This window comes from Triturus cristatus, chromosome 10, assembly GCF_964204655.1.
Source record: "Triturus cristatus chromosome 10, aTriCri1.1, whole genome shotgun sequence".
Lineage (NCBI taxonomy): Eukaryota > Metazoa > Chordata > Amphibia > Caudata > Salamandridae > Triturus > Triturus cristatus.
Window position 1 is genome coordinate 159,666,074 of NC_140593.1, and position 20,738 is coordinate 159,686,811.

The 20,738-nt window shown below is 46.6% G+C and overlaps 1 protein-coding gene across 1 annotated transcript in view; it reads left to right on the top strand.

Moving 5' to 3' along the window:
- The first annotated feature begins 1,278 nt into the window (after window positions 1-1,278).
- LOC146789139 (uncharacterized) overlaps window positions 1,279-20,738 on the top strand; it is a 512,431-nt gene continuing 492,971 nt past the window's right edge. The window contains exon 1 of the mRNA XM_085630715.1: window positions 1,279-1,406. The gene's annotated coding sequence lies outside the window, so the exon portion shown is untranslated. The remainder of the gene's footprint in view (window positions 1,407-20,738) is intronic.

Sequence of the window (20,738 nt, forward strand, 5' to 3'; positions counted from 1 at the left end):
TAGTGCTGGTGCTGAGCACCTGAAACCACTGGCTCAAATTAAGCACTGGTTTTATTAGTAAAACTGTATGTCTGTGTAATATTAGTGACCATTTCGATGTAAATGTGCTGTGTGTAAATGACAGTGTGCTGCCACACTGTGCTTTAGTGACATATTTGTGACAGTGTGCTGCAAAATGCACCATCTGACACGTACCACACCCTTACCACTCTCCTTCTGAATGGGTGTGGCTCGTTTACCATCTTAGTGCGACGCTTGGATTTTTCACTATCCCTATGACTTTAGAATGTACCATGGATGGCACCACCCCCACTCTGAACAGTGTGGCAGCACAAGTGCTTCTGGCAGCCTTTTACAGATATTACTCTAAGAAGCTGGACTAGTGTTTCCAACAGACCGTTTCAAATCAGTGTATGAAATGTTTTGTTAGACTTATATTGAAGCCTGCTGCCTTTAAACCAAAGAACAGTGACTGATCACTAATGTTCAGTTTTGAGAACTGAAACAATGATTTTAATTAGTAATGGATTGTTTTAAAGAGTAATTATTGTAAATGGTTTCAGACAAACAAGAATGTCTTGTTGCACCAGCATTTCCATGCAGGTGCAGTACAGACTGGGGCACTCTGGTATTTGCCATTAATGTATAATAAGCAGCAGAACTGAGTTTGTTATCTGTGGCTATTTGTGTAAATACTTTTATTTCTGTTCAATTGTACAATTTCAAGTAATGATTGTAGTTATTTACAATCTTGGCACATTCTTAAATATAAAACTGTAAGATTCGGGAAAATATTTTTAGGTAAAAAAGAAAAAAAAAGAATAACATTCTGCACGAGGTTCTAGTCCTGCTAACACCAGATATAAAACGGATTGTTGCTAGGCATTTACTCAAATAATATTTGCGGGTCAATAATATTTGTGGGAACATTATTTTCTTTTCATTTGGTTGTTTTTCTCTAGAGGACTCGTTACACACCATTTGTGTTCAACCTATTGAATCACAGAAAATTATGCATATAATTCAGGTTCTAATGAAATCCAGTTAGAACACACAATACATGACAGTGGGGGTCTGCAAATCCACTGAAATCACCCAATGCACAACAGATGGATCTGCCAGAGTCTGGTGGTCTGTTTTCTTTTATGCTCTTCACTGCTGGAGTTCACCTGAGAGACACTGTTGGAACGTGTGTCTTGTGATGTAATGGTTGCCATGGATACGATGATGCCACAGTGGAAGTAATCTAATCCACGTTGCTAACCACCATCCTTAGTTAAGCAGAAGCATGGGATGACTTATGGTCATCAGAATTATGGTTCCCAAAACTGTTGCCCACTGTCCCAAAAAACAACGACCTTGAAAAACATTCACTTGCTCCTCTGCTCTCTACAACGACTTCAGAGGTAGGGTCATTAATTTCCATTGCCAGATAAAATGTTTTGTAATTGTGGTTTGTTAGCAACTGAGGCTCTTGGCCGATTGTTTAGTTAAATACAAACTGTTTGTCGCTCTTTAAGAACAGTAAATGGAAAGCTGGAATGAATGTGGTCTAGCATGTTTCATTGCAGGTAACCAGGTCATGTACAATCACATGCAAGGAGTGTGCCCTAGACTAGGCCTGTGTGAATTATTTCAGCCAGAATCCAAATCATCTGCATGTGTCGATCTTGACTGTACACAGATTTTGCTGTCTATAGGAAGACCTGTTGCTTTCAATATACTAAAGAGTGGGTGTTGGGTCAGCCTCTTGCTCATTATTCGATGGCTTTGTTGTTTACCTCAGTTGTGTGTTCCTGATTCAGTCCTCCCTATTCTTCTGTCTGTCCTGTCCACGAGCATTTTGGAACACAGTGTTGGGGTTGGATGAGTTGTATCTTTCCACTGCTTACCTGAAGGGACTGTGTTTTATTTTACTTTCAGCACTACATTGGATTATGGTGAACTCCTTACTCCATTTCATTAGGAACACTGTCCTAGGCTTTTCACCTACAAACCACTGTTTTCAGGTGTTTTACTCTTAATTTGATGGAAGAAAAGCAAGACTACAAGAGCCAGAATGCCTTAGGTGATCTCACAATGATCCACAACTGAACACAGTGTCCATAATGACCTGCAAGTAGGTGGTCACCTAACACTGGAGTTCATGCAGGTGCTTGCTTTCTTCCCCTGTGTTGTACTAGTCTTTTCTCACACCCATCCCACATTCTCTTAATTCTCTCCTCACCTTGTACCCAAAGCTCCTGTTTTTAAGAGTTCGGCAGCTACAAAGTGCTGCTAGGCCGCTCTCATGCATTTTTGTGCTTCACATGAACTTATTCGAATGTATCCTTACACCATAACGGAGCTGAAAAAGAGAATGAGTGCCTGCATCATGACTCATGCACTTGCATGCATTACAATACACACATGCACATCCATGGCCATCTTGGAATGGTATTTGTTTTATACAAAACTATTTCAGGACTACCAGACAGACATATGCATGGTTCCTCATGCAGGCATGTAATCGCAAAAAGCTTTGGCAAAGACAAAGGCTTTGCCAATGCTTGTTGTTATCTTCTCAGTTCATGGCAGTTGCAACCTCGAAAGGTTCTATAGTTACTGAGGTGAGATGGTCAGAGCATATTTGTAGAAAATTGCTCCTTTTTGCATGGTTCCCCCCACTTTTTGCCTGATGTTGATGCTCTTTGACTGAGTGTGCCCTGTGTTCCTGCCTACCAGGCACCAAGGGCCTATGTTCTTTCCCTAAAACCGAACTGTGTACCCCCAGATTGGTACCCCTCTGGTCATATGTAAGTCCCTTGTAAAAGGTACCCAAGGTACTAAGGGACCTTTCACCAGAAAAGGCCTGTAAGGGCTGCAGCACGTATTGTGCCACCCTTGTCCTGTACCTTAAAACACACACACACGCGCACACACACACACGCACATACACATACACTGCCATTGCAGACTGCGTGTTTTGGTGCAGAGAAAAGCAAAGAGTCGACAGGGCACACATCCCTATGTGCCATACCTACAACGCACTGCCTATGGCGTAGGTCAGCCACCCCTCTAGCTGGGTGCACTATGCTGTTTGTCAGGGTACAGGTGCATGATCCCTGTACCCCTAAAGTGTCGATGTCTATTCTTAGACATTGTAAGTTCAGTAAAGCCATAAAGAGTATATGGTCTGGAGTTTGTCATTACGAACTCCACAGCACTATATGGCTTTACTGAAATCTGGGAAGTTTGGTATCAAACCTCACAGCACATGTATCCCACACTGATGCCAGTGTGGGATTTAATAAAAAAAAATGCGCTCAGAGGGCATCTTAAAGATGCCCCCTGAAAAACGACCTAACTCTAGTGTCATGGCTAACTGGCTGTTCGGCAGCTGCCACCCCAGACATGTTTCTGGGCACCTGGGTCGAGAGCCTCTCGTTCTTGGGGTCTGGAAACAAAACACATACTGGGCAGATGTGCCAAGCCTCCTCCCCCAGGATGGGCAGGGTCCATGAAGGGGAAGCTTCAAAGGCTTGCCGTCTTTGTTACCTCAACCAACCATTTGCTACTCCCAGCAACTGGCCCCCACTGGTTCTGACCCCCTTTTTTTGCGTGCAAATCGGCAGTAAAACCAAGATAGGAGTAGAGGTATGCCCACCTTTGACAATCCCACCCCTCATTTGGGGAGGCGAGCTGAAGCACAGCTCTCAGTCCACGCCATTTTGAAGATAGGTGGACCCAGCCAACCAGAGTGAGGCTTATGCCCCCCTCCCACTGGAGGGTGGCATAATAGGGTGTGTACCCACCCCAATGAATAGACCCAGTGGTCCTAACCTGTACCTACCTGAAACGCCACTAACTCTAGTATTTAGGGGCAACCCTGAACCTTGCCTCCTCAGACAAGAAGAGAGAAGGAGAAGGACTGAAAAGCCGTACTGAAGGAAGAAAAGGAGGACACCAACTGACTTAGCCCCAGCCCTCCCGGCCTGTCCCGACCTCTAACTGCTCCAGTGGAATCCCAGCATGTCCTGCAGCCAGCAGTGCCCAAGAACCCGGAGGACCTGCCCTTCCTTCACTGAAAAGACTTTGTCTCCTGTGAGCACCGGATTTGCTCACCAACAGACTCTGGCTCCAGCCAAATCAGCGAGTTTGCACCACTCTGCCCCAGACGCCCATGGCCCGAGTTCGAGTGGCCCAACACCCAGAGGAGGTCTCCCCGGCAAACCTGACCTGAGATCCAACGCCCCTGACCTTCCTCAAGCTTCCAGCCTACCCTTTCAGCCTTTATCTAGTGGGTCCCCCCGACCGTGACCAGGAGCTGGTAAGGAAACCCATTGCCAAAGGACACGACTGCACCTAATGCACCACAACCGTGGGTGGCTCAACCGACTGTGTCCAGCCAACCCTCAGCACCCCAACTCACCACTCCACCGGTGGTCGTCTCCAAAAAGCCTTCGTTCCCGAGGCTGTAGGGTTTGTTGAAACTTTGAGAACCCTCTGCCAAAACAGCACCTTGCACCCAGCCGCCCCTGTGGGTGCACTTTGTGTGCTGACTTGAACCCCCCCCCATGCCCTGAGCTCACCCCTAGGAGCTTTGATCCCTCAACCTTGTGGCCTGCTTGTTAACAGCAACCAACTGGATGCCCCCTATTTCTCATTGGATAATATTGGGCCTCAGCACTCTGCACTCGGACTCCCTAGTGCTGCTGAGGGTGCTCTTGGACTGCAACCCAACTTTCAAAACAAAGTACTTACCTGTAAACTCATAACTTCATTAATTCCCATAGAATTGCATTGACTGCTTTTCTGTGAAAAAACAAGTTGTAAGTGTGGAGTTGGAAATTCTATAAAAAGTCATACAAGTGTGTTTTTATAACAAATTGCATTACTTACCTACCTTAATACAGGAATTGTCCCAGTGTGGTATCTAGGTATACCACTGTTAGACCTGGCACCATTGGCGTGGGTCTCCCTTCCATTTTTATCGCTGTTGTCTCCTCTGTTTTTGCTGGTAATAGATGCTCTGGGCGCTGTGCCACTGCCATTCAGTGCCACAGCGCGAATGCTCCCTGTGTAAAGATGACATGTGAATTGGTATATCCCTGATTGGCTTATTTGGTTTGCCTGTTAGTCCCTAGTAGCGTGGCCTGTGTGTGTCCAGGGCTGGGAAACCAAATGCTGCTGGTGGGCCTGCAGCGCTGGTTTGCGCCACCCACAGAAGCAGCTTGTAAAGTGTGTCTCAGACCTGCCACTGCAGTGTCTGCGTGCAGTCTAGAACTGCCATCTTGGCTGTGAAGTGCACCCACTTCCCAGCCCCTGAACCATCCCTTGGCATCATGTAAGCCACCCCTATGGTAGGGTGCATTGTATGTGTAAGGTAGGACATGCTCTGATGTGTGTGTAGCATGTCCTGGTAGTGAATTACACCCAATTTTGTTTTTCACTACTGTAAAGCTACCTGTTCTCCATAGGCCAGAATGGGAGGTTTGGCTATTACATTCTATAGTCCTAACTGACCCACAGAACACGGTAGAAAAACAAATTTAGTATGCCTGAGCTCAGAATATTAAAATACGTATTTTAGTGAAGTTAATTTTTATATTCTGTGTTTGAAAATACCACTTTTAGAGAGTAGGTATTTTCTTGCCTAAGCCTTCCAGTGTGCTCTGCTGTTATGTGTATTGGCTGTCTGGTTTTGGAGGGACAGGGCAGGCTGAGTCAGACCTGGGTTGAATAGAGAGATCTGCATTGGAGTATGGGGAGGGGTAGCTCCTGGACCTGACCTGGCAAGGTGAATGCTGGCTCCACCTCCCACTGTGCGTCTGTTGGCAGACCCCCTCTTTCTGAAAGGAATGGTGCAGCCTGGTAAACAAAGTGCTCCAGGGCTGGGCAGAACTGGTTCTGGCTGGGTTCAGTGACTTGTAGCTTCTGAGAACAAAGACTTTTGAGGTATAAATATCTGTGCTGAAACCCCTACAATTTGTATTGCTCCTGGACAACAAGAAGAACCTCTGTCCGTGTAACTGAAGGAATCTGCAGGAGAGGACTGTCCTTGTGCTTGTGTGCTGTTTCTTGGGCTGGCCTGCAGTGGTTACTACTGGACTTGGAAGAAGAGGAAAAGGACTTTGAAGGAACTTTTATTTTTGCTACAGCAATCACCCAAGGGCTAGAAGAGAGCTAGCCTCCTGCTGGAGTCTCAGGCTCAGTAGACTCCATCACCAGCCTCCTTTTTCCTTCCAGTGAGGATTTCTATCTGCAGGTGAGGCTCCTGTGAGTTCCAGGGCCTCTAGTTCTACTGTGGAGAAGAGAGTGCTGAAAATCGTCGCTAACGTCCGTTAGCGAGCCGCTGCAGCTGAAGAGCGTAAGGAAAATCATCGCGCTGCTGCCGCTGAGTGCTCGCTACCGGAGATCATCGCATCACACGTTTGCGGGCTGCCAAATGCTCGCTAACCCGAAGATTAGCGCATTGCATGTTTGCGGGCCTCCAAGTGCTCGCTAACCAAAGATCATCGCATCGAGTTCATCGCTTCACGACATCGCAGCGCGGACGCTGAGCATTCGCCATTTTCATCGCATCAGGATCGTCGCTCCCTCGCGGGGTGCCATTTCTTTTCATCGCAACAAGATCGCACACACAACAGGCTCGGCGCATCATCCTCCCTTCGCGGCAAGGATTTCAACGCATCACCGGCTTAGCGTGGAGAAGTTTGTCGCTTTGTCCTGCACACAGATCAGCGCATCATCCTCCCTTGCAGCTAGGATTCAACGCATCGCTGGTCACGCGTGAGAAAATTTATCGCTACAACTCCTTAGCGACATTTTGGTTGCTTTGCTACAGAATCCAGGTAGTTTGTGAGTAAAAGGGTTGCAGAGATAACTGCCTAGAACTGAACTCCTCTTTGCACACTTTGAACTATTTTTGCAGCATTTTAAGAGTAACCCTATTTTCTAGTACTGTGGCTCTTTACCGTTATTGGTTTTGTGTTAAGTCTATATATAAAGATACTTATTTTTTATAACTACTTGTGTGGTGTCCCTTTGTAGTGTTCTTCACTGTGTTACTGTGTATGGTCATAAATGCTTCACACACTGCCTCTGAGATAAGCCTAACTGCTCGTGCTACGTTACCACAGGGTTGAGCAGGGGTTATCAAAGGGTGTAGCCCGCTTACTCTGATTTAGGAAGAAGGGTCCCTACTTGGACAGTGGCCAGCCATTGCCAACTAGAGAGCCCCATTTCTAACAACCACACTGAGTAAGAAAAATAATCTGAAAAGTAATCCAACAATTACTCACAAAGTAACTGTAAAGGAACTCTATAGTAATTTCAACTTTTTATGAACTTTTGACTTACCTATAACCAAACTAATTGCATTCAACTGTATGCAACTGCATACACTTACCTGTGCCAAACCTTGCTTAGTTGTAGAAATAAAATACAACTAAATAATATTTTTATATACAAAACAAATTGGTCAGATTTCAGTCTTTGAGTGTGTGAAATCATTTCTTGCCTGAGTGTATACAATAAAGCTAAACACTACCCTCTCACCCACACTACCCGAAATAGAGAGTAAGGTATTATCTACTTTAACATCTGTAAACCTTTGGAGATCCACTGGAGTCTTTGCACACTATACCTTACTTTGGTATTGTATATACAAGGCCAGCTTCCTACATTGGTGGATCTGTGGTGGGGTCTACAATTTTGCATTTGTTGGACTGACTTGGTCAACACCTGATCACATGCCAGAACTCCTAAATTGTCTTTAGAATTTTAATTTTTTTATTGACAAGTTTTTTTTCAAATTCCTATAAGTCTTGTTAGGGCCTTGGATAACTCCCTTTCGAATTTTAGAAAAATAAAAACTCATAATATTGTTGGGGGTAAGAGGGTTTAGATTATTTTTCTAGAATGTCTCTTAATAAGTTAGTTAAAACCTACCAAATGACAGAGAACATGGTACGTTTGGTTCACCCCTTACCTCCTCCACCTGGAATTCAGGAAGTTAAGGTCTCTATGTAAACTTAAAAATATTACCATGGGTTCCCATCCCTCCAAACGAAAGCTCCAGGAGCTGTTGGCAGGGTATGCCAAGGACCACCCCTCTGAGCAAGGTGAAGACCTCTCAGATGGGAAAAAGGATGGAGGGGATGAAGATAACTTCCAACCCCCCTCGCATCCATCGTTGGGAGAACACGGTTCCTGTGCCCCTGACTCCAAGAACACAGCATCTATATCCCACACAGGTGGGTCAAGTGCTTCTGAGCCCCTTGAGGACAGCCTCAATGAGGAGACCAACCTTTTAGTAAGGTTGGCCAAAAGAGCCAGACTCCTGTCTCTAGAAAAAGAGAGAGAAAAGATTGGCCTTGCACCCATAAATGGTGGTAGCAACTTAAATAGTAAGGACAGAGAGCAATCTTATGATCCTAAAATCCCCTAAGGGATTGTCCCCAAATTTGAGGAAGGTGATGACATCACCAAATGGCTAATCGTCTTTGATGCCGCGAACCTGTAGGAGGATTCCACAGGAAGCGACACGATTGTGACGAAGGGTGCGGGCCAGAAAGAACACGCAGCCACTTTAACAGGAAAGCAGACACCCTGGCAACAAGGCTTGTTTAGCTGTCTGCCCCTCCCTTGGTTGTACAGCACAGGAGACTTCCTGCCTTACACTTCAGTTTAAGCATTTCAACAGCGCCTTGAGACCCTCATGGCTCTGTATATACAGATGGGATCAGACAAATAAATTATGGAGTAGGATGCAGTGCAATACATTTGGTACCATGTGTGAAACTTGAGGACGAGATTAATACACCCAAGAAACCACAAGGTTGAATGTATGGCAAATTTTAAACTTTTTTTTATTGTTGAAGCAGAGTGACTGTCTATCTCTGGTCCTGACGAATGCCAATGAACGTATACAGTCACTAAGGGGCAGAAACATGTTGGTCCATTGAAATGGGGTACTTGTTAACCCCCTGTCTTCACCGTTTTAGCCCTATCCGAAGGGGGCACTGTAGGAAGGTGGAATCTGACTCCATGGTTGCCCCCACTTTTTCTCTGGTGTTTTGATGGTTTTTTACTTAGTTTGGCTGGGAACCTGCTATTCAGGTCCCCAGCCTATCTGCTTTCTCTTATAAATTGATTCCTTGTACTTTAGGTACACTCCAGATTGGATTCTGGGGTACCCTTATGAGTCCCTAGTATATGGGTATACTATGTACCAAGGGAATAGGTACCCCAGAGGCCTACCAGGGGCTGAAGCATGCATTGTGCTACCCCTGGAAAGCCCTCCCAAATGACACCACAGGTGTGCTACTGCAGCCTGGGTAAGGTGGTGCATGCACCCCTTACTGAGGTATAGGTTCACTATACCTCACCTATCACTGCACATATAATCTATCAGTCACCCCTATGGCAGGCCTTATCAATGCTGAAGGCAGGGTGCTTGGTTATATGTGAGAGGGTGTCGGGGCATGAGCTGAGCCCCTCTGCAGCCTTCGAAATCTCTTCTCCGGGGTTGTCAGTGGTGCAGCCTGACCATATACTCTTAAGTGCATTATATCTAATACGGTTAATGCTAACTTTGGACTGTCTGCACGGAAACAGGTCGTGTTTGGTGTCAAACACCTTGGAATCATACCCCCACATCAATTCCTGATGTGAAAATATGATCCCAGCCTTCTAGAGGGTGAGACATGGCAGTACTGGTATACCCGGTAGAAACTTAACAGAGCCCTGGCATCACAAAATGGATGCTGCAGCCACAGACACGGGTCTGGCCTCCTGCTGCTGACCGAAACTCTGACAGGGGAGGCCTGGACAATAGGTTTCCTGTCACAGGGAGGTGTAACCACCTCCCAGACAGGCTGATGTGTATTGGGGCTGGGTGGGAGGACTCTCAGAGTGCTTTGAAGTCCTGCACTGGGGGCACATTTGGTGTCCCTGTGCATAGTCCAGCTCAAACCGGTTCAGAGGCTTCCAGCCCCTGCTCTGGCTCGAAACTGGACAAAGGAAATGGGTGTAGCCACCCCTCTTTCCAAACCCTCCCATAGGTGGGTCCCCAGAGTTAGTCCAACCCCTTACTTAGCTATAAGTAAGGAACCTCTGTAACCAGAAATTTAGATATCCCTGGACGAAACACTGAAGCTGAATCCTGGAACTTTGACGCTCTACTAAAGACTAGAGGACTGAGGAAATCTCCCTTGGGGTCAAGGAGTGACTCCCCTGCTTGGCAGGCACCAACGAAGCAATTTGCCGGTCTGCTTCTCCGAAGCTTGCGCCAGACTCCGAAGTATTTGCAGCCCAGGAAGTGGATTTCCAGACATCTCAGAGGCCGAACCGAGTCCCCAGCAAAGCTGAGACCCACAAACCCTCGTGAGTAGCGTGGAACCGGAACTCCTGGTCACCGTGCACTTTTGCAAGGGCATTGACTTCTCGACGTCTCTTGAAGTCTTGCCTGAGGTTACTTGTGGCCCCCACCTCGAGCAGAGAATCCACTGAAGATTGTCGGCCTAGTCAACCCGAGTGACCCGTGGGCCGCCATTTTGTGTTTCCTCTCGAGGCTCCTTCGTGATCCCTGGTCCGTCGACTGGTGGGCCCCTGTGAAGGCAACTTTGATTTTCCTTGGGCTTCCCTGGTTGCTCCAGACGTGCCCCAACTCCCCACCAAGTGGTGAGTCCCTCAGACCTTGCTGGTCTGCACCGAAGCATCTTTCTCCTTTCTGCGTGGGTTGCTGTTTGCCAAGGCTTGTTGTGTCCAATCCGGGCACCGACACTGCAGCACTTGACATCCTTCGTGGGACAGCTCGAATCCAGCTCCTGGTCATCCTCGACGCCTCCTGGTCCTCGTGGCTGAAGAGTCAAGCTTCACCTCCTTCACCTGAAATCACCAGACATTGGTGGGCATCTGCCTATCGTCCTCCTGGTCACTGTCCCCTCTGCTTTCAGGTTCTTCTCGACTGCGATCCAGGCTTGGATCTCTTCGGACACTTCGCATCTTCCCGGCAGCAGAACTTCTTTGCCAGCTCCCATTTAAATTGACTACGCGACCCGACACCATTTGACACCTATGCACCCGGCTTCCCTGGGTGAGGTAACTCGAGTACTCCGGTGCTCCCATGGGCGTTGACCCTAGAACTTCCTAAGTCTCAAAGGGTTTGGTCCTGACTCGTTTCTAAGTGTTCCTAATCTTTAAAAATCTAACCGCGACTTTCCCCAAAGAAGCTAACGGGAGCTCGCGGCTGTGTTCTCACACTGCACACGGCCCCGTGGGTCCCCTGTGTCACAACATCACCAAATGGCTCACAGCCTTTGAGAGGGCTTGTGAAATGAGGAAAATGAAGAAGTCACACTGGAGGCTCTCCTTTGGGAACTGTTCACTGGTAATTACAGTTACAGACTCCTGACCCTTACTGGGGCAGATGCTGGGTCTTATGACCTCATGAAGAACACTCTGAGGGCTTTGAGGTCACAACTGAGGAATTTAGAATTAGATTCAGGGGGGCTCATAAAACCCAGCGCCAGTCCTGGGTTGACTTTAATGACTACTTAGTTAAGACATTAGATGGATGGTTAACTGGAAATAATAAGCACGATTTCAATGGACTTTACAATCTTTTTATGAAAGAACATATTTTGAGTAATTGTACTTATGAGAAGTTGCATTAACAACTGGTAGACCTAGGTTTAATTTCTACCCAAGAATTGGCAAAGAAGGCAGACCACTGGGTCAAGACTAGGGTCACAAAAACCGCCACTGGGGGTGACCAAAAGATAGGGGTTACCAAACCTCCCCAAGAGAAAGGGGGTGAGACCCCCAAAGCCAAAAACCAAGAGTCTTCAAAAGGGCCTCACAAACCTGTTCAGCGGGTGGGCCTCAAAACTCTACCCTGACCAATGGTAGGTACAAAGGGAAGGAATTTGATCCCCAGAAGGCCTGGTGTTTCAACTGCAAGAAGTTGGGACACTTAACTGGAGATGCCACTTGTCCAAACCAGAAGCCCCCTAGTCCTTCTCCAGTTAGTACTGGGGTAGCCAGTCTCCAGATGGGATCAACTGTGTGCCCAGGGCAAATCAGGGTCTACACTGAAGCAGTTCTAGTCACTGAGGGTGAAGTTAAGTTTGCCACTTTAACTGTGTGGTCTCCCAACTTAAAGTAGTATTTGCAATACCCCATGGATAAATGGTAATAGGATAGAAGCCCTGAGGGATGCAGGGGCCAGTGTCACCATGGTGAGAGACACTGTTTTCCCCAGAGCAAAACCTGATTGGAAAGTCATATCCAGTTACCAACGCTGACAGTGTTACTACTTACCATGCCATGGCGACATTAGACTGGGGGGTGGAGGCTTTACTGCCCTGAAACAGGTAATGGTCTCTCCAAAGCTTCCAGCTGCCTGTCTGCTTGGAAACAACCTGGAGACCTCATCGTGGGCTGAGGTAGAATTGAAAACCCATGCAGCAATGCTGGACATCCCTGTGATGGTGGTGTCAAGACTAGAGCACAGAGCAGAGCACTGGGTGAAAAAGGATTGTTGGAGCCTGGAAGAATGGCCTAACCTTCCAAGAGAAAAGGCAAGAAGACTAGGGAACCAGCTTCTGGACAGCAAAATATTCAGGACCCCTCTCCTCAGGGAGAGGACTGGTTTGCCCCAGAGGGAACTGAGCCCTTAGAACTTGACCCTTACCAGGTTGAGCTCTTAGGCCCAGGGGGACCCACTAGGGAATAGCTGTGCCTTGGACAGCAGACCTGTCCAACTCTTGAAAGCCTGAGACAGCAAGCTGCTGCACAGGAAAATGGAGATTTCAGTGGTACCCAACATAGCCTTCTGGGGGGAGGGACTCCTGTATGCTGAGGCCAGAGACCCTAAATCTTGCCCCACTAGGAGAGTGGTAGTGCCTCAGATGTACAGATAGTGTTTACTCACTTTGCCCCTTGGTATCCCCCTAGCTAGGCATCTTGGCCAGACCAAGACTTGGTACAGGCTAGTTAGCAATTTTTACTGGCCCCAGATGTCCCAGAAAGTAAAGGAGTTTGTCAGCTCCTTTGTCACCTGTCACACCAGGGACAAAACAGGTGGACACCCAAAGCTCCCCTTAATACCACTACCAGTGGTTGGGTTCCCTTTGAAAGGGTAGGTGTGAACATTGTGGGTCAACTTGAACTTCCCACAGTCTCAGGAAACAAATTTATACTCGTGGTAGTGGATCATGCCACCAGGTATCCTGAAGCAATTCCCCTTAGGACTACTAAAGCTCCTGTAGTGGTCAAGGCCATCATTGGTGTCTTCACCAGGGTAGGGTTTCCTAAGGTGGTGGTGTCAGACAAGGGGTCCAACCTCATGTCTACATACCTCAAAACACATGTGGAATGAGTGTGGAGGGCTGTACAAGTTTACTACACCCTATCATCCACAAACCAATGGTCTTGTTGAAAGGTTTAACAAGACATGAAATGCATGATCATGGGGCTCCCTGAAAAACTCAAAAGGAGATGGGATGTGCTCTTGCCATGCTTGCTTTTTGCCTATAGGGGGTGCCTCAGAAGGGAGTAGGGTGTTCCCCCTTTGAACTTCTGTGTGGCCACCCTGTTAAGGGACCACTCTGTCATGTTAAAGAGGGTTGTGAGAAGCCTCTCCAAGAACCCAAAAGAGGATTTTGTGGACTATGTACTAGGCCTAAGGTCCAGATTGGCAGAGTACATGGAAAAAGCTTCCAAGACTCCGGAGGCCATCCAGGAGCTCCAGAAACACTGATATGACCAAAAAGCTGCATTGGGGGAATTTCAACCAGGGCAAAAGGTGTGGGTTTTGGAGCCTATGGCACCAAGGCCCCTCGAGGACAAATGGAGTGGCCCTTACCCCATCGTAGAAAAGAAAAGTGAGGTCACCTACTTGGTGGACCTGGGCACAAGTTGGACCTCCAAAAGGGTGATCCATGTGTGCAGCCTAAAGCTTTTCCATGACATAGCTGACATAACCATGTTGATGGTTACTGATGAGGATCAGAAGACAGAGAGTGAACCTCTCCCCGACCTCCTCTCTTACAGCCGCAAAGATGGGCCAGTGGATGGTGTTGTCTACTCAGGCACCCTTACTGCCCAACAGCAGGCTGACTGTAAGCAAGTCTTACAGCAGTATGCTTAGCTCTTCTCCTTGACACATGGTCAGACACACTGGTGTACCTATGATGTGGACACTGGGGACAGTGTACCTGTCAAAAACAAAATCTGTTAACAGTCTGACCAAGTTAAGGAGAGCATCAAAGCAGAGGTCAGCAAGATGCTGAATTCAGGGGTTATTGAACCCTCTGAGAGCTCCTGGGGCAGCCTAATGGTCTTAGTCCCCAAACCTCATCCACAGGGTGGAAAGAGAGAAATGAGGTTTTGTGTGGAGTATAGAGGTCTCAACTCTGTCACCAAGGCAGATGCTCACCCCATACCCAGGGCCGGTGAGATGATAGATAAATTGGGGGCAACCACATTCCTTAGTACCTTTAACTTAACTGCAGGGTACTGGAAGATTGACATGGCCCCAGAAGCCAAAGAAAAAAACAGCATTCTGCAAACCTGATCATACAAATGCTAGATAGGGCAGGGCACAGTTGTATACTTGGGCCACCTTGTTGGTGGAGACCAAGGGCAACCCCTACAGCCTAAGATCCAGGCTATCCTGGACTGGGAGGCTCCAACAACCCAGAACCCAGTCAGGGCATTCCTTGGCTTGACTGTGTACTACAGGAGGTTTATGAAAGGGTATGGATCTATTGTGACACCCCTCACAGAGCTCACCTTCAAGAAAATGCCCAAAAAGATAAACTGGACAGTTAGCTGTCAAAAGGTGTTTGACAACCCGAAAGAGGCAATGTGCTCAGCACCAATTCCCAAAGCTCCAGACTACACCAAGCAGTTCATTGTGCAGACTGATGCCTTTGAGCTAGGGTTAGGAGCGGTCCTATCCCAGACCGATGATAATGGCCAAGACCAGCCTGTTGCTTTTATAAGCAGGAGGTTACTCACCAAGGAGCAGCGTTGGAGTGCCATTGAGAGAGAGGCCTTTGCTGTGGTTTGGTCCCTTAAAAAGTTGAGACCATACTTGTTTGGTACTCACTTCACAGTTCAAACTGACCACAGACCTCTCAAATGGCTAATTAAAATGAAAGGTGAAAATCCCAAACTTTTGAGGTGGTCCTTCTCCCTACAGGGAATGGACTGTACAGTGGAAAATATACCTGGGACTTTCCATGCCAATGCAGATGGACTTTCCAGGTTCTTCCACTTAGACAATGAAGACTCTCTAGGGAAAGGATAGTCTCATCCTCTTTCATTTAGGAGGGGGTTGTGTAGGAAAGTGCCCCTTTTTGCATGGTTGCTCCCCACTTGTTTCCTGATGTTGATGCTCATTGACTGACTGTACCCTGGGCTCCTGACAACCAGGTACCCAGGGCCTATGTTCTTTCCCTAAAACGGTACTGTGTACCCACAAATTGGCACCCCTCTGGCCATGTGAAAGTTCCTTGTAAAAAATACCCTAGATACCAAGGGCCCTGTGACTAGAGAAGGCATCTAAGGACTGCAGCACTTATTGTGCCACCCTTAGAGGTCCTGCACCCTAACACACACACATTGCCATTGCAGGCTGCGTGTTTTGGTGCAGAGAAAAGTGAAGAGTCGACATGGCACACATCCCTGTGTGCCATGCCTACAACCACCCCTCTAGCTGGGTGCACTATGCCACTGGTGAGGGCACAGGTGCATGAGCCCTGTACCCCTGCAGTGCCCAAATCTATTCTTAGACATTGTAAGTGCATGAAAGCCATAAAGAGTATATGGTCTGGGAGTTTGTCATTACGGACTCCACAGCACCATAATGGCTTTACAGAAATCTGGGAAATTTGGAATCAAACTTCTCAGCACATTGAACCCACACTGATGCCAGTGTTGGATTTAATGACAAATGCACTCAGAGGGCATCATAGAGATGCCCCCTGAAAAACGACCTAACTCTAGTGTCCTGGCTGACTGGCTCCTCGCCAGCTGCCACGCCCAGACATGTTTTTGGACCCCTGGGTCGAGAGCCTCCCGCTCTCGGGGTCTGGAAACAAAGCACATCCTGGGCAGAGGTTTCAAGCCTTCTCTCCCAGGATGGGCAGGGTCCATGAAGGGGAAGCTTACCGCCTTTGTGAGCTGGCTCAACCATTTGCTGCTCCAAGCAACTGGCCCCCAATGGTTCTGACCCCCATTTTGGACAGGAGAATTGGCTGAAAAACCAAGCTAGGAGGAGGGTGGCATAATAGGGGTGTACTCACCCCAAGGAAGGGGCCCATTGGTTCCAACCTTTACCTACCTAAAATGCCCCTAAATCTAGTATTTAGCGGCAAACCAGAACCTTGCCTCCCCAGACAAGAAGAGAGCTGGAGAAGAAGGGCCGAAGAGCCATGCTGAAGGAAGAAGAGAGGACACCAATTGACTTGGCCCCAGACCTACCGGCTTGTCCCGACCTCAACCTGATCTAGCGGCATCCCAGCGTGTCCTGCAGCCAGCAGCCTCCAGAACCCGGAGGACCTGAAGTGCCTCCAATGAAAAGACTTTGTTTAGTGTGAGCACTGGATTTGCTCACCTACAGAATCTGGCTGAGGCCAAATCCGCAAGTCTTCACCGCTCTGCGCCCACATCCCAAGTTTGAGAGGCCCATCACCCAGAAGAGGTCTCTCCAGTGAATCTGATCTGAGATCCAGTGGCCTCTGACCTGCCTCAAACTTCCAGTCGACGCCTTGCAGCCTCTATCCGGAGGGTTCCCCGACCACAGCCAGGAGCTGGTAAGGAAACCCAATGCTAAAGGACACCCCGGCAACTGACGCCCGACGACCTTAGATGGCTCAGACAGTGTCCAGGCAACCCCCAACATCCCAACTTACCTCTCCAACCGGTGGTCGCCTCCAGAAAGTCTTTGTCCCCATTGAAAACAACAGGGCACCCGACGCCAAAATAGTACTCTGCACCCGGCCGCCCCAGTGCCGCTGTGGGTGCACTTTGTGTGCTAACTTGAACCCCCCTTTGCCCTGATCTTAACCCTAGGAGCTATGCTCCCTCTAACTTGTGGCCTGCTCGTGAACAGCCACCATCCAGAGGCCCCCTGTCCCACGTTGGATAACATTGGGCCTCAGCACTCTGCACCTGGCCACCCTAGTGCACTGAGGGTGCTCTTGGAGTGCATCCTTAACCCTGGGGGAACCCTTGTTCTAACCCCAGAAACCCAACTCCCAAAGCCAAGTACTTTTCTGTAAACAGATAACTTTATTTCCTCCCATAGGATTGCATTGACTGTTTTTCTGTGAAAAAGAAGTTTTAAGTGTGGAGTTGGGAATTCTATGAAAAGTCATACAAGTGTGTTTTTTATACCAAATTGCATTACTTACCTTAATACAGGAAATGTCCCAGTGTGGTATCTAGGTATACCACACTGAGTAAGAAAAGTAATCTGAAAAGTAATCCAACAATTACTCACAAAGTACCTATAAGGTATCTGTATAGTAATTTGAACTGTTTATGAACATTTGACTTACCTGTAACCAAACCAATTGCATTCTATTGTATTCAACTGCATTAGTCTTGCAAAGTGCTATTACACTTACCTATGCCAGGCCTTGCTTGGTTGTAGAAATAAAATACAACTAAATAATATTTTTATATACAAAACAAATTTGTCAAAGTTCAGTCTTTGAGTGTGTGAAATAATTTCTTGCCGGAGTGTGTACAATAAAGCATAACACTACCCTCGGATAAAGCCTTACTGCTCGCCCAAACTACCACAAATAGAGCGTAAGGTATTATCTACTTTCTCCTCTGTAAACCTTTGGGGATCCACTGGACTCTGTGCACACTATACCTTACTTTGGTATCGTATATACAAGGCCAGCTTCCTACAATATTCAGCCACAAAGCCTTTCAGTGGAAACAATCTGTTAATTCCGGAAAGTATTGCTTTTAGCTGCTGTGCAGGTTTATCTCAGACAGAAAGCAAAATGTACTCTTTTTCAGCAATAAATAAATATATCCTTAAAACAGTGTATGTACAAGCCTTTTCGTTGCTGCCAAAAAGTCCCATGCCTTTTGGGGTACTATGTGCACCCTAGCATTGTAATCTGGAACTTCCCCTTTTGTGATTATTGCTATAAGTATAAGATTATCAATGTAAACACTGTCCTGTTAGCTAATAAAGCACACTGTTTGAATCCTAGTCCATTCTAAGCAAATGCAACTATCACATGAGGTACACTTTCCAGAGCTCTCCAATTTCCCATGACCATGCATTAGTAGTTCATCCAGTCTAGGTTTTTATATACATTCCAGCACTTCTAGTCCTAAATTTATATTAGTGCCACAAACTACAAATCCCAGAATTCCAAAGAAAAAACCTGGTCTAGCTGAGCTACTCTTGCATAAACCAACACCTCTGCATGTTGTGCATCAACAGGACAGGACACATTTCCTTGAAATCATTAAGCCTGAAATATTGTGACCAGCCTTAAAGGGGTGGGGTGTAGTGTGATTTTTCTGGCTGACAGAGCTTGGCATACTTTCATCTTCTAAAACCGGTAAAGGTGGATTGCAGGTTATATTTCGCAGTGGGAAAAGTTAGCAAGATGGGACAAATTGCCTACAATTCAGCAAGGATAACCTAAGACATTGTGACAGTGGGTAGTTTGATTTTTCCCGGTTGCAGGACTTAGCGTACTTTCATCTTCTAATGCTGATAAATGCAGATTACGGGTTTTGTCTTCACCACGCCAAGGATCAGCAGGATGTGCCCAAGAAACAGTGAGGCTAGCCTGAGACATTACAGCCAGCCAGAAGCTCAGCGGTGGCTCTTCCGCTAAGATGGAGGAACGTGACCCTTACAGGAAAAATAAAATGATAACAATATTATCATTTTATTTTTCACTATTGGCTCCGTAAAGGTGTGGGCGGGGCTATTCTGCCCACAGAGCAGGGGAGGAGTAGTAGGCACTCTCATAAGTGTGCAGGACGGTTTGGCCTGCTGTCTTGGGTCGGCCAAACTCTCATGCGCACTTAGCATGTTCTCCACCGGGCTGTAATTCACAGCCCGGGTGGAGAACATGCACAGCATCCCAGCCCCTGTCTGAGCGCTAAACCAGGGCACTCAGACCAATCACGACGCTGCTGTCATGGTGACAGCAGCGTCAAGGTAAGTGTAATTTTCTTTCTTTCCCCATAAATGTTACCTTTGTTTTAACACCCCCTCCTCCTACCCGCCCCACCAATAATGCCCGGTAGCAGCCACTAATACTTAAACTAGTAACATGCAGTCAAATTTTTCCCTGCAACGCACCTGTAGGGCCCAGTACCATAGTTCCAGTATGAACAAGGTCGACAGAGGCTCTGCTCTCCCAAAGCAGACGAAAGCTGCAGTATCCAATAGACCCAATCAACACACTCTGCTGGTTGGAGCCAGCTGTCCAACCTGTGTTGCTGCTGCAGCGCTCTACATTGTCTGCAATCATTTATTAAAAATGTACTCCATGGCAAAGTGTACATGCACATAAACCCCCATGTGATACACCGCACACTCTGTGAACACTGCATTCAAGTTTATGATTGAAACCCAGTGATATTTACAAATGGCACAATCACAATGGTTGGTAACCACACACAATCCGTTTTAAGTGAGTGAACGTATGGATGTGTTTGTTATAGGCTCCCCATATATCTTTCTTAATAGGACATTCCAGTGTATGTCATACAAAGGAGGAGACTGTAATGCTTGATGTGTATTGCATGATTTAGACTGGTCCTCATAATTGTTCTAATTGTTTTTAGAAGGTAGGGTGACTGGGAATATTTATGTATGCAGAAGGTACCCAGCTGAACAACTCCTGCACCAGTATTTGTTCTAAGGCCTGTCACTTGTTCCTCTTACTCCAACTTGGAACTTATATTGAAATGCATTGGAGTTAAGATTTTAGAGCCTCATAACAAAGAAGGACCACATACATGAGGTGCTAACTTTAGTTACAATTGAAAGTATTAATGGATGGTGTTAAACTGATTGTAGAGATTGTGGGGAATTCTGATAAGTCAAAAATTTTAATTCTGCCAGGGGATTTGCTGTACGATCTTCGTGGAAATTATGGATAGTGGTCTAGAAAGCTGAAATGAGGGTACACATTCTTTTTAATTTTTTTTTTATTAGAACAGGAAAATAAACAAACAAGAACAAACAGGCAGGCTATATGACATCACAGGGTTAATAACAAAAACAGAGATAATGGGTAACAGCAGGAAATTCCAGGACGAATAAATGATCAAATCTGAATTAATTAATGCCCACTATGTAAACCATTCCATAAAAATTCCATGATAATTCTAATCTGAAAAATACGAAACATAATTCTCAATAATCCACATTTTGATATAGCCGATATTATGGCAGCACTCCCTAAAATGTATCTATTCTTAATTGATGACAGTTATGATCTTGAGATATCGAAATCACAACGGGGAACATTATGTTTAAAGTGCATACAAGACTAGCAGCAAATATACCTCTAATCACTCAAAAAGTGCAAAGTGCGAATGATTTTAGAAGATACAAGAGGATCACATACTATCTAAAGTGCATTGTGCTAATAACGAGAATTATTACAAAATTTCCTATAGCATATCCAAATCTTGTAATCACCTTTCCTCTGCAAAGCCATTCGGAGAAAACCATTGCCCTATACCTC